This window comes from Pleuronectes platessa, chromosome 1 (genome assembly GCF_947347685.1).
Source record: "Pleuronectes platessa chromosome 1, fPlePla1.1, whole genome shotgun sequence".
NCBI lineage: Eukaryota > Metazoa > Chordata > Actinopteri > Pleuronectiformes > Pleuronectidae > Pleuronectes > Pleuronectes platessa.
Window position 1 is genome coordinate 28,687,742 of NC_070626.1, and position 11,489 is coordinate 28,699,230.

The following is an 11,489-nucleotide window of genomic DNA, read 5'->3' on the forward strand; positions in this document are numbered from 1 at the left end:
TCAAGGGCAAAACACACACAGATCATCAACTGATTAACATTCAGCCACTGTACAAGGGTTGGCCTTCTAACTGTGACATTTCTGTAGGGCACTGATATTTCATAGTTTTTTCAGCTTCCAAAACACAGTTTTAAAATCACTAAGTGGGTGCTCAATGAGACTGAACTGATAGCGGCTCGTTTTTCTATTTAACACTGTGTTTACACCGCAATTCACTTTCTCCTCATTAAATCCTGAAAGTAATTAAACATCAGCGACGCACAATGGCGAGACCTGCTTAGAATGAGAACGACCTTTGGATCATTGTGATCACAAACAACCATTTTAGTCATCAGAGCAAATATTGGAGCCATTTTTTCACAAAGTTATAGATCTTCAAAAGAACTTGACACTAAAATTAAAAGTTTTCAGACAAACAAATCAAACTTTGTCCCAGACCTTTTCTGTTTGGGCAAAATTCAACAGAGACATTTGCATTTTTCATTTCATTGCAGAGCTGCCAACATCACTTTCCAACCCGGAAGATAAACAAATTTAAAGGGTTTAATATTATATATATGTTATATCAAAGAGGTAATAAGAGTATGATCATGTACGTGATAAGATATAAAGTTGGCAGATAAAAAAGGTGGAAAATGAAGCTAACATTATATTGTTGTGACATGAACAAGCAACAGTTAATCAAGTAGGGTAAAAACTGCTCATAGGCTTTAATGAAAAAAACAAAAATTATATTTCCCTATGCTGCCGTGTCAAATGAGAACAGAGGGAGTGTATAAAATACAACCATTTGTTTTAGAGTGCGTTTGATGAAACCACTCGACCGAAGCGATGTATAAGCAGATGAGAGGGCTGCTGCTGCTGCTGCTGCTGTGGGAGGAAATGAATAGGAAAAAATAACTTAATTTAAATTTCCAACCCGCAATCATAGAATCAGAGCACACGGCTGCTGGATTTTCAAAGAGAACGTGAGGAGGCACGCGGCTTCAATTTATTTTTATCCCAGTAATCAGCGATGAGTGTTGTTCTTCAACTCAACAACAATCCAGCGTCTGTTTCTTTGCTCTTCCCCATTCCTTCCCGCTCGGTGAATATCTCCAGTGGGTGTTGCGGTGAGAGGAGCCGGGTGAGGCCGACAGCTTCTCTCTGGAATTCATTAATCATTAGCAGCCTGCAGGCATCTGACCCACACCCGATATACGCCTGCTGAGAAGCCTGTTGAAACCGAGCCAGTCAGCTAGCAGCACCTTCACACATGGACACCAGGATTATTGGGTTGTAAATATAGATCTGCCAAAAAAAGGAATAAAATTGTGTTATTGGGTTTTCAGGCTTGCTCATCCCCCCCCCCCCCCCCACACGACATGCCCACCTGTGCTGTTCCCTCTTCTCATCCTTCACTTCCCCCTTGGCACAGGGTAATATGGAGCACACTTCTTAATGTGAGTGGCTGATTTCAGAGCAGCAGAGGAGGGAGCAGTGGGTACAAGATGGAGCAAAGGACCTTGAATGGAGCTCACTTGCCCGCAAGCAGGCCTCATAATTGCGAATGATAAGAAATGATAAAAGCTAAACGCGTTATACCTCTTTTACACGGAAATGTGAGTAATGGGTGTACTCAAATTTGAGAAAAATGATGATGAAGTCCATTCGTATTGCCAGGAGAGGAGTTTAGCTTTCTGGGGGTTTTATCCCCTGGTGACTTTAACGTCACAAACGAGAAAGAAAGGGAGAAGCTCTCTCACCAGGCTGTCTGTCCTGTGTTTCAACTTGCACGATAGTTGTTTAAAGGACAACAAGAAGTACACAAACATTCATGGCTAGGGATTCACCAAACGGCCCAAAGGTCAATGTGCATCAGTGGCCGATCTGCCAAAGCAACAACAAAGACAACCTGAGCATCTACAGGGTCTCAAGTGAACCCGGATGCATTTATACACATTAGTGCAAATCCTCTAAGTTCGGCTTCTTTGCCCTCATATCGTTTCGGCTTTCCTGCTGCATCCGGTGCAAAGGAAACAATTAGTGACAGCAATGAGTTCTGGGTGAGTTGCTCCCCTGTTCTTTTTTGCCGTGCTGCAGAACCTCGGCTCTGGAAGAAACACAATCACAAAAGGCTCTCGGAGTAACTCCCAGGAGGATGATGGGTGGAAGACAATGGAGGAGTTAGAAACAACTACAGAAATGCAGCGCTAGCCTCAGGTTCTATAGCGAGAAGATTTAGAACAAAAAACAGATCGATTGTCGTGGTGTGCAATTTTTGTGTATTGACTGTAATGGTGCTGCCCAGGTATGGCTGGGCTGTTGATCAATACCGGTGACTCAAAATTCGCCTCAGAGGGAATCTCAGGTGCTGAGGAAAAACTGCCTCCTGCTTCTTCTTCTTCTTCTTCATTGTCTGCGTCTTCTTCTTCTTCTTCTTCTTCTTCTTCTTCTTCTTCTTCTTCTTCTTCTTCTGCTTCTCAGCGACGGATAATCACAAACAGAACTATCCTCGTAAAAGATCTCGTGATAAATTATTAATAATGAGCATAACATGTAGGTAAATATTTCATAATGTAAATATTTTAAAGGGTCAAAGGTTAGCTGGAGCTCATCTCCTCCGCCTCCTTTTTAACCTGAGGTAAATTTATTTGGACTAAAGGAAGAAAGTGTAGCAGCCAGAGGAAACTCGGATAATAAATTTACTCCAGGAAGGAGCGAGGCAGAAATATGAACTTAAAAAGTTTACGCTGTGAAGTACCCTGTTATGATTTAGCTACTGGGCTTGGCACACACACACGTACCCGAGTTTCACTACTCTCCTCTTTATTAAACCAGACCTTGATCTGTCTCTAACCTTAACCATGAGCCGTGAGTGCCTGAACATAACCACACAGAGGATTCATAATGCTGCAGTCCCTTCAAGTGGATGTTGAACTGCAAGAGCAGATATTCTACAAAAGGACACACATTACATTACATTCAGTATTAACATATTTGAAACGTTTTAAAATGCATGATGCAGGATGCAGGAACATGACTGTCCAGCAAAAATGAATCAGCTTCTTCAGATCACACAGACAATACTTGTCAAGTCATGATTGTTCTGGGAAAATCAGTAAATTATCCAATATCACAATAGTTCTTTCTTTAAATACTGTCAATGGAACAATCGATATTCTTAAAACGATCCCCTGGTGGTCACTAGAGGAACTGCCACAATTATTCACAGTCAGTGATGGTGTTTATCTTCCCGATTGAAATGTAACAGGTAAAACATCAAGCGTGTCCCTGCAGCTCGGTAAGTGGAGTTTCATCTGGGCAGTTGTCCCTTTTATAAATCATTTCACATTAGTAATGCACATGTTGTTATCTGATTTTGTTTTTTTTCCATTAAAACACTATGTCAGGCAGCAAGTGAGTGTTTATGGTTTCGGTTAAGTGCTCTGTTTTTCTAACATCTCTCCACCAACACAATCACATAGTCAGACGCACACAAATGATACAAAGCCCTGAATCCAGAGCTGATGTGCTGCTTCTTATGGTCATTTTGCATAAGCAGGAAGTGGATCGAGGTTTGTTGTAAGCCCAGAGATGGGACGGATCAGGAATTAAACCCCTCAGCTGAAGAGTTGGAGATGCCATTGAATATGAAATCCCCTTCACAGCTTGTTTGACTGAGAACATTCGTCAATCAGGCCCCAACATTGATCCTCGTCTAAATGAATCAATAACAGCCCAGTATACTGAAGTGAAAATCCTGCCTTTAAATGGGGCATCGCTGCATTGGAAAAGTTATTTGCAGCCACTGACTATAAGTCCCTGGGTATTTTATCGAGGGGTTTGGCATGAGGCAGCAGGGTAATTAACCAAATTCAGTGAATTAATGGTCTATCCCGATGCCTCCAGATTTCCAGACGGTGCCCGGCTGCTTTAGAAAGCTGTGACTGCCAGCGAGAGAAAACCACTGAGAGCAAAAGACTCAACGTGACAGATTCGCACTCGTTTGAAAATGTGTACTCGTAGACAATGTGGATTGATTGAAGCCCTATAGCCATTACAACTTCAACAGGGCCGCGCAGCATATAAATTAACGCCTGATTTACTTTTTCTGAGTAAGAACTTTCATATTTCATGGAAACAGACCCCCGTGTGCTGGTAACACCTCAGGTACAGATGCTCCCCGCCAAACATTTGTCACCCGAAACAAATATGGGTGTGATCTGCAAACTCGACTGCTGCTTTGCAAAGGTAAAACATTTCTGAATATTTCTCCTGAAGACAGCCAGCGTGCCACGATCCATTTTACTCAAAACATCCATTTGTGCTCAGAATATTTCCCCCTATGGACTCTTTACAGTCAGCCCAGAACTTGCTGAACTTGAATATTTATTCGTTTTCATAACCAGGACTAGGGTCGGTCGTTTTTTTTACCATAATTCCTGCAGGCAAGTTCCTACACTGAGACAAACATGACATTCTACTCATCGAAATAAATAAAACAATTGCAATTGAAAGCATAAAAGCTTTGCTGAAATTCTCATACTCAAACATCACTTCTTGTGGAAACAGTGAATAGACCAGAAATGTAATGTAATGAAGTCATCATGTAAATGTATCGGAGGAATTGCATCACAACCATTCAGCTACTGGACACTGATCTTATTTTTTTTTTTTTTTTTACTTCAGGTGCTGGGTAGAGGCACAACCAGGATGAATTAAATATTAAAAGAAGAAATTCAAAACCTTCACTGTGTAAGTGCTCTTTTTAATAAAAAGCTGGGCTGCCAGCTAACAGGGGAGCAGAGTGTTGTTTTCTCAAAGCCGGGCAGATAGACTATCATGATCCATCTGGGTGATTGTTAAAAACTCATCTTGCAACCAAGGATGTCACAGTGTGGAAGTATTCTTCATGGCAACAGCAACGTTACAGATTAAACCAGACATTCAACAACAGAACGTTTCTGAATGGTTTGGATTCAGTCTGCAGAGATCTTACACTTTCTTCATATTTAACATTAGATTTTGCTACAGGCAGCAAAACTGTGGTGAGATTTTTTGATATTTTGGGGCTTTTGTCTTTATTCACGTGACAGTTGAAGTGTGAAATGGGGAAAGCGAATGGGCCGGGTTGGAACCAAACCCTTGGTCCATACAGAAAGAACTTAAGCTTCTGTATGTAGGGCGCCTGCTAAAGCTCACCTGGTAGCACAGGTATTGGTACGAGACGTTTAGCTATTTTCATAAAATTATCATAAACGTGAAAAACGGATCATGTGGTTCAGTGTTTGTTTATTATCAAATAAAAAGTGGGTCTTGTTACATCAGTAACACTGAATACTTGTATTCTTTAGCATATCTGTGGCCTCAAGACTTTTTGAAAGTGACATCCTTAGAGAGTTTGGATAAAATAATAAGGGAAAGAACAATGACAAAAAGATGATGTGTTTCTGTTGTTGCAGTTCCTCATAAAATGTCACATGCATGTCAGGTTCAGCTTCAAGGACCAATTCTCTGATTATTCTGAGCTCTGAAACCTTTACTGCCAAAAGCAAATGTGAAGAGGCAGATCTGAATCCTTTCAGAGGTTTACACACACACACACACACACACACACACACACACACACACACACACACACAAAACAGGCAATTCCTTCAAACGTCAACCATCTGAATCTAATATATAAAATTCAGACATGGCAATTATCTACGCTCCCGCTCAGCGAAGGTGAGACACATGACGTGAGTGACTAGGATTTTCGTTGTCGTTCTTAGTAGATGTAGAAAACTGGTTCCAGCCAGTGAACCTGGATTTCATTTACCAAGAGAACAGGACAGTAAACAAAAACAACACACTGTCAGTGAGAAGCTCTGTTAGCAAAGACAACAATTGTGCACAGACACACATCTCTGAATGCACAAGTCCTGAAATGCTGGGTTCGACTCCTGACAGCCAAGGACATGAGGATGATGCCCCATTGAAAAGCGTTAGTCATGAATACATCATGTCAACAGTCAAATATCCAGGTTGGTGGTGTTGTTGATGGATTCGGCATTAAGTCATTTGACGTCACACCCATAAACCCCTCTTGGGCGGTGAGCGACTTGCTGCTGTGGACCAGGTTCAGTGTCATGTTGTCTGACACACAAAACTGTCATCATATCAATATGATTCCAGTCACTTGACAGAGGACTCAGTGCATTAAAATGCCACGCACAGTCACCAGATCTCTACACAACATAGCAACCGCAGGGTGAATGTTGTTGCAGCATCACTATCTGGCAAACAAATCTGCGTTAACGCCATGATGCCTCTGACAAGTCAGCAGGGCCCACAGTGTTTCCTGTGTGGAGCCGATACCTGATTTCAATCAAGTGGCGATAGAGTGCCCAAAGAAGTAAGTGCTTGAAATGTAGAAATCTCGTTTATAGATTGGAATGAAGATGTGTCAGAGTTCTGCTAGATCTGTGAGAATCCTTTTAGAGGCTTTGAAATACAGCAAATACAAATTAAGTCACGAGAACGAATAATCAAAGAGGAGAGAAAGAAGCAACACACACACACACACACACCAGAGACTCCTCAATGCAAGAGAAGAATTCATAAATGTTGGAAATCGCTCTACTCAGAACATCCCATAGTCAAACCAACAAAGAAATGTAGAATCTTATTCTGTAATATTCATATAAAATTGCTGCTGCAGAGTGTGTGTATGAGTGTGTGTGTGTGTGTGTGTGTGTGTGTGTGGGTGTGTGTGTGTGTGTGTGTGTGTGTGTGAGTAAGAATATTAGCTATTATCATGACATACTCATTATCATTTTAGAGCCTGGATCAAACACCACTCGTAAATGGTGCATTAATAAATATTAATTCTAATAAAGTACTCTCCACATTTATTCATCCATCTTCTATCCATTATAACCTATTAAACATTATAACCTTTATGAAAGCAAGGATTTATTGCACAACACTAAACGCCATTAGTTAAAGCTAGATGTACTTTAGAAAGATCCAGAGCAGTGTAATCATTGCACAGAGGAGTCTTTAAGACTATCTTTAACCAAAGAGTCAAACTGGAATGACATCTAGTGAAGCACATACCTCCACCAAGGCCCAAACAGCACACTCATAGACATTAGTCCCCTGAAGATCACATTTTTGTTTCCCCTTAAGATCCATGAATTCTTCATGAAAATGTCAAATACAGCCTCAAAGAAAGGGCAAACATTTACTGAGTTCTTTCTTAACCCATGTCCCATCCCTCCACCAGACTTCATGGAAATACCAACCAACCTGTATTACAATGGAGAGGGGCACAAACCTGAAGTCCTTAGCAGAGGTGATAACTAAACGTTACTAAACATTGCCGATTCAATTCAGAACTCACTCTCGCAATGTCCAAGAGAAAATGAAAAGACAAACCCAGGATCTGCCCGTTTGTTCAGATCCATACAGATATCATACTATGCTTCCACTAAATTGTGGAACTTTGTAAGAATCCCTAGCTCTGCCCCGTGATCTAGATCTGTCCCAAAATGTAAAGGATTCCTAACTTAGCAATATCACATTCTTCAGCTGAGTTTCGCAGTAATGCATGAAGAAGAAGAAGATGAAGAAGATACATTTATTGGTCCCACACACACATACAAAATTTGTTCTCTGCCTTTTACCCATCTGGTGAACACAGGAGGACACACAGAGCAGTGGGAATCCATGGACGGCGCCTGGGGAGCAGGTGTTGGGGAAGTAAGGTGCCTTGCTCAGGGGCACTTAGACAGTGGGGTGGGGTAGGCACTTAGACAGTGGGGAACAGATCCAGGTATTCTCCATCCAAGTATGTTTTTTTTTGTTGTTGTCACTCCGTGGAGGCGAACCAGAGACCACCTTCGGATTTTCTGACCATAGTCCAACTTTCTGCCACTAGTCCACCGCCTCTCTGCATCCAGTGGTCTTTAGGTAAACTCAGTGGACGCAGAAGAACATGGTCTGTAATTGTAATGCGTGTTGGGAGCTAAAAGGCTGTCCACCCTATTCCCACTGTTCATTGTTTATTTAGACACTGTGACCTTATCTTTAATGTCACTGTCTAAACTAGGACAACCCCAACCGTTATTGACTGACCCTCTGATAGGTTGATTGACAACATTAGCTTGGCATATCAGGCACTATTAACTTTGGTGACCTCTAGTGCCACCATCAGGTCAAACCCCCTTTTCCCCTCACAGTTCTATGCATTCTACTTTTCTACCCTCCTCTGTGAAGGAAGCGGGGCCATGTATGAACCACTTCACAGACAATAGCCCTAATGAATATGTCCGTTTTCTGCTCAGATAAAAGGAGAAGTCACTCCAGGGAATTGCTGAACAGCCACTGTGTAAGCCCTGTAGCGTATCATCATCTTGAAATCTAAGCACCGCTCTTTTCATCACGCTATAACAGCGCATCATAATCAGCAAGAGGGAGCCGAGCTGCAGAGTAAGATGTTGCACTTGACTGCACAACATGGATTTGAGTTATATCCACACAGGAGACGGGAAGAGAGGTTCGAGGATGTAGACTGAGGATAGCAAATCAATATTTCACCATTAACACAAGATCATTTCTATGCACTGCACTCACACACCACTGGCTCCTGCAGGATCTTAAGTCTGATATTACAAAATACTATTAAAGCACTAATACTGTTGATATAACTGAGATTTTTCAACCTGCTCTCATTTCAAGGCCAGCGTCGGTGGAGCTACAGAATCTCTTTCAAAACCAGAATGGCACTCATTCCAGTGTACGCCTCCGCCGAGGCCAAACAGGCATACACGTGATTATCTAAAGTTGTCTCATGAAAGTGAAAATGAAATGGTCTGAACCCAAATGACTTATTTTGTTATAAACGTGTAGTAAAAGAAAGTGACAAAAGGAAACGTGGATCTTCTTTATCGGCATCAAGGCCTCGACTCTCCACCAAGTTTGGAGGTAATTGGTTTAGTAGTTTTTTCATAATCCTGTTAATAAATAACCCAACAAAGAGACACGGATAAAAACAATGGAAGGAAACAACTTTTAAATTCACTACATCCAGATTCATATTAGGATCTGCACAAGCCTATATTTATTCATCAAGATCCATGAACTACTTGCTGGGAAATCAATAAAATTTTGAAATACACCCCATCTCCCAATGGTAAAGACTTCCCTGTATCGGCTGGGGGAAGCAACTTGGGATCATTTTGACCATGATGCTGATTATCAGAAAGACAAATGTGCATGTACGTGTTCACTTCCCCCAGTATATGAATTATGAAATGTGACAACTTGAGCAACAAATCATGACTGCGAGGTGGATTGACTTCAAGCAAGCTGGTTCCAGGGTTCTGTCTTCTGAAAGTTCAAATCATATGTCTGTCATCTTTCTATCAGCCGGCTGTGCTCTGCTCCTGAACATGTGCTCATGTGTTATTTACACATGACTACGTGCTCGCTGCAGGTTTTCTGTCTGCTCGACATCAACCTGCCAGGGACTGCAGATGAGGATTTGTCTGAAAGGCAAAAACTCTGGTTCATTTATGAACCATTGTGCTCAAATTAGTTATTTAGACTGTCCCATTATTTTACTAAATAAAATAAAAGAATAATATTTTATTTAAACTGATCTCATTTATGGCCTCTTTTGAATCTAATCACAGAAATCCATCATAGCGAAGGGGCATCCCGGACTTGAAACACATTTGCTATCTGATTTGCATACACTGTTTCAAGCTTCTAGCCATAATTTCTATGAAAATTATAAAAACAATCAAAACTGCACAGTGAAGAAGAACATTAACTTCAAACAAATAGCCTAACTGCTTATCTTTTATTATGAGAATACACAGTAATTTTCATAAAAATACTTTACTTTCCTCTAAAATTAATAATTTAGACTTGCTATCATCCCCGATGGTTGAAATACGATTTAATTTACAATCTCGCTGCAACAACACTCTGCAGTCAAGAGGCCGAACAGCGTTACTGCTGCGGTTTCATGGTTTTCTGCTGAAAATATGAGAACCTGGCTGCATGAGCTCAGCCCTCTGAAAATAAAGTAGACGGTACCGTATTTCAAGCTACATCATGCCACTGCCTGGCTGTCAGGCGGGGAGGTGGGGGTGTCTCCGGTTACTTTGGCCCTGCCCTGTCCCTGTCAGGGGTTTTATCTCTTATGGTATATCATCCTCACATCTCATTTCATGGCCCTAGAAAAAAAAACTGAAGTCGGTTCAGAGGAGCAGGGGCAGCATCTTCAAGAGTGAAGTGAGATTCTCAGATGAAGGGGCAGTCACGACGGTTTTCACAGCACAGAGCAGCTGAAGGTTTCCAGATTAGTGGATGGATTGCCACGGTCACTTTTTAGTGGGAGGCAGGACACGGTACTTTTGATCCATCCGTTCATGTGCATCAGTTAAAAAAAAAACATTTTAAATGTGTTTAGGGAATCAATCATTTATCAAAACGAGTTCAGTGTCTCAGCTACAACACTTGTCAGGTGGACATTTCCTCTCATCCCAGCACAGGTCATTTTTATGGCCAATTCACAACTATAATTGCACTCAGTAGGGAGCCCACCTCCACACGGGGCCCCATCATGGACTGTTGGAGGAAGAAAGAAGAAAGTGACAGATCTGCTCCATTTCCTTTTCCAGTACAGCGGCTGAATCCACGTTTAAATCTGCTAAATCCAGATTTTTATTTTGGACGTGCACTCTCATAGATATCCCCTATGCCAGATGCTCCTCATCAAAAGGCCTTTTATCCCAGGAAATCAGATTAAAAGTCAAATCCTATATAGAAATGTCAATCTTGCACAGAAATACCTGGATCTCCCCCTAAATTTGATTGGTTCTTTCTTGGATCATGTCTCATCTTTCCACCAAGCTTCATGGATATTAAATTGTTTTGAGTCATCCTGCTGAAAACATAACCTCCTTGGCAGACGTAATTATCAATCTGTTCACCCTTTTAAAAAAATATTTTCAGCCTATCAGATGTTTATGCTGCCAAAATATTATTCTAACGTGCATGGAATGTGGAAGAGCTGCTCAAGTGACACCCCGTAGCAAAAACAAGCTCAATCAATCATCAATCAGTCAATGTGCAGTTCACCGACAGTGTGAGACGATATCATGCAACGCTTTCGAATATTTACATCTTGTCGAAAGGCTGTTCCCATGAAATCCTGATTACTGCAGTCACTACAGTGATTAATTGCCATTTGACCAATTAGTCTCATTTGAACCTCTCAGACACAGACAGCAGGCAAATCAACAGAGCACGCTATGGATTCACAAACATGGCTGCAGCCCACTCAAACCAGTAACAAACCACCAAACCCACTTTGAAAGCCTGTTCATTCATGGATTATTTCTCCTTCGAAGCCTTTGTTTCAAGACTGGATATGTCTGACATAGCCGACCAATCACAAGGGGTTAAAAACAAAAACAAAATTAAAACCCAAGTTCACAAAAACAACC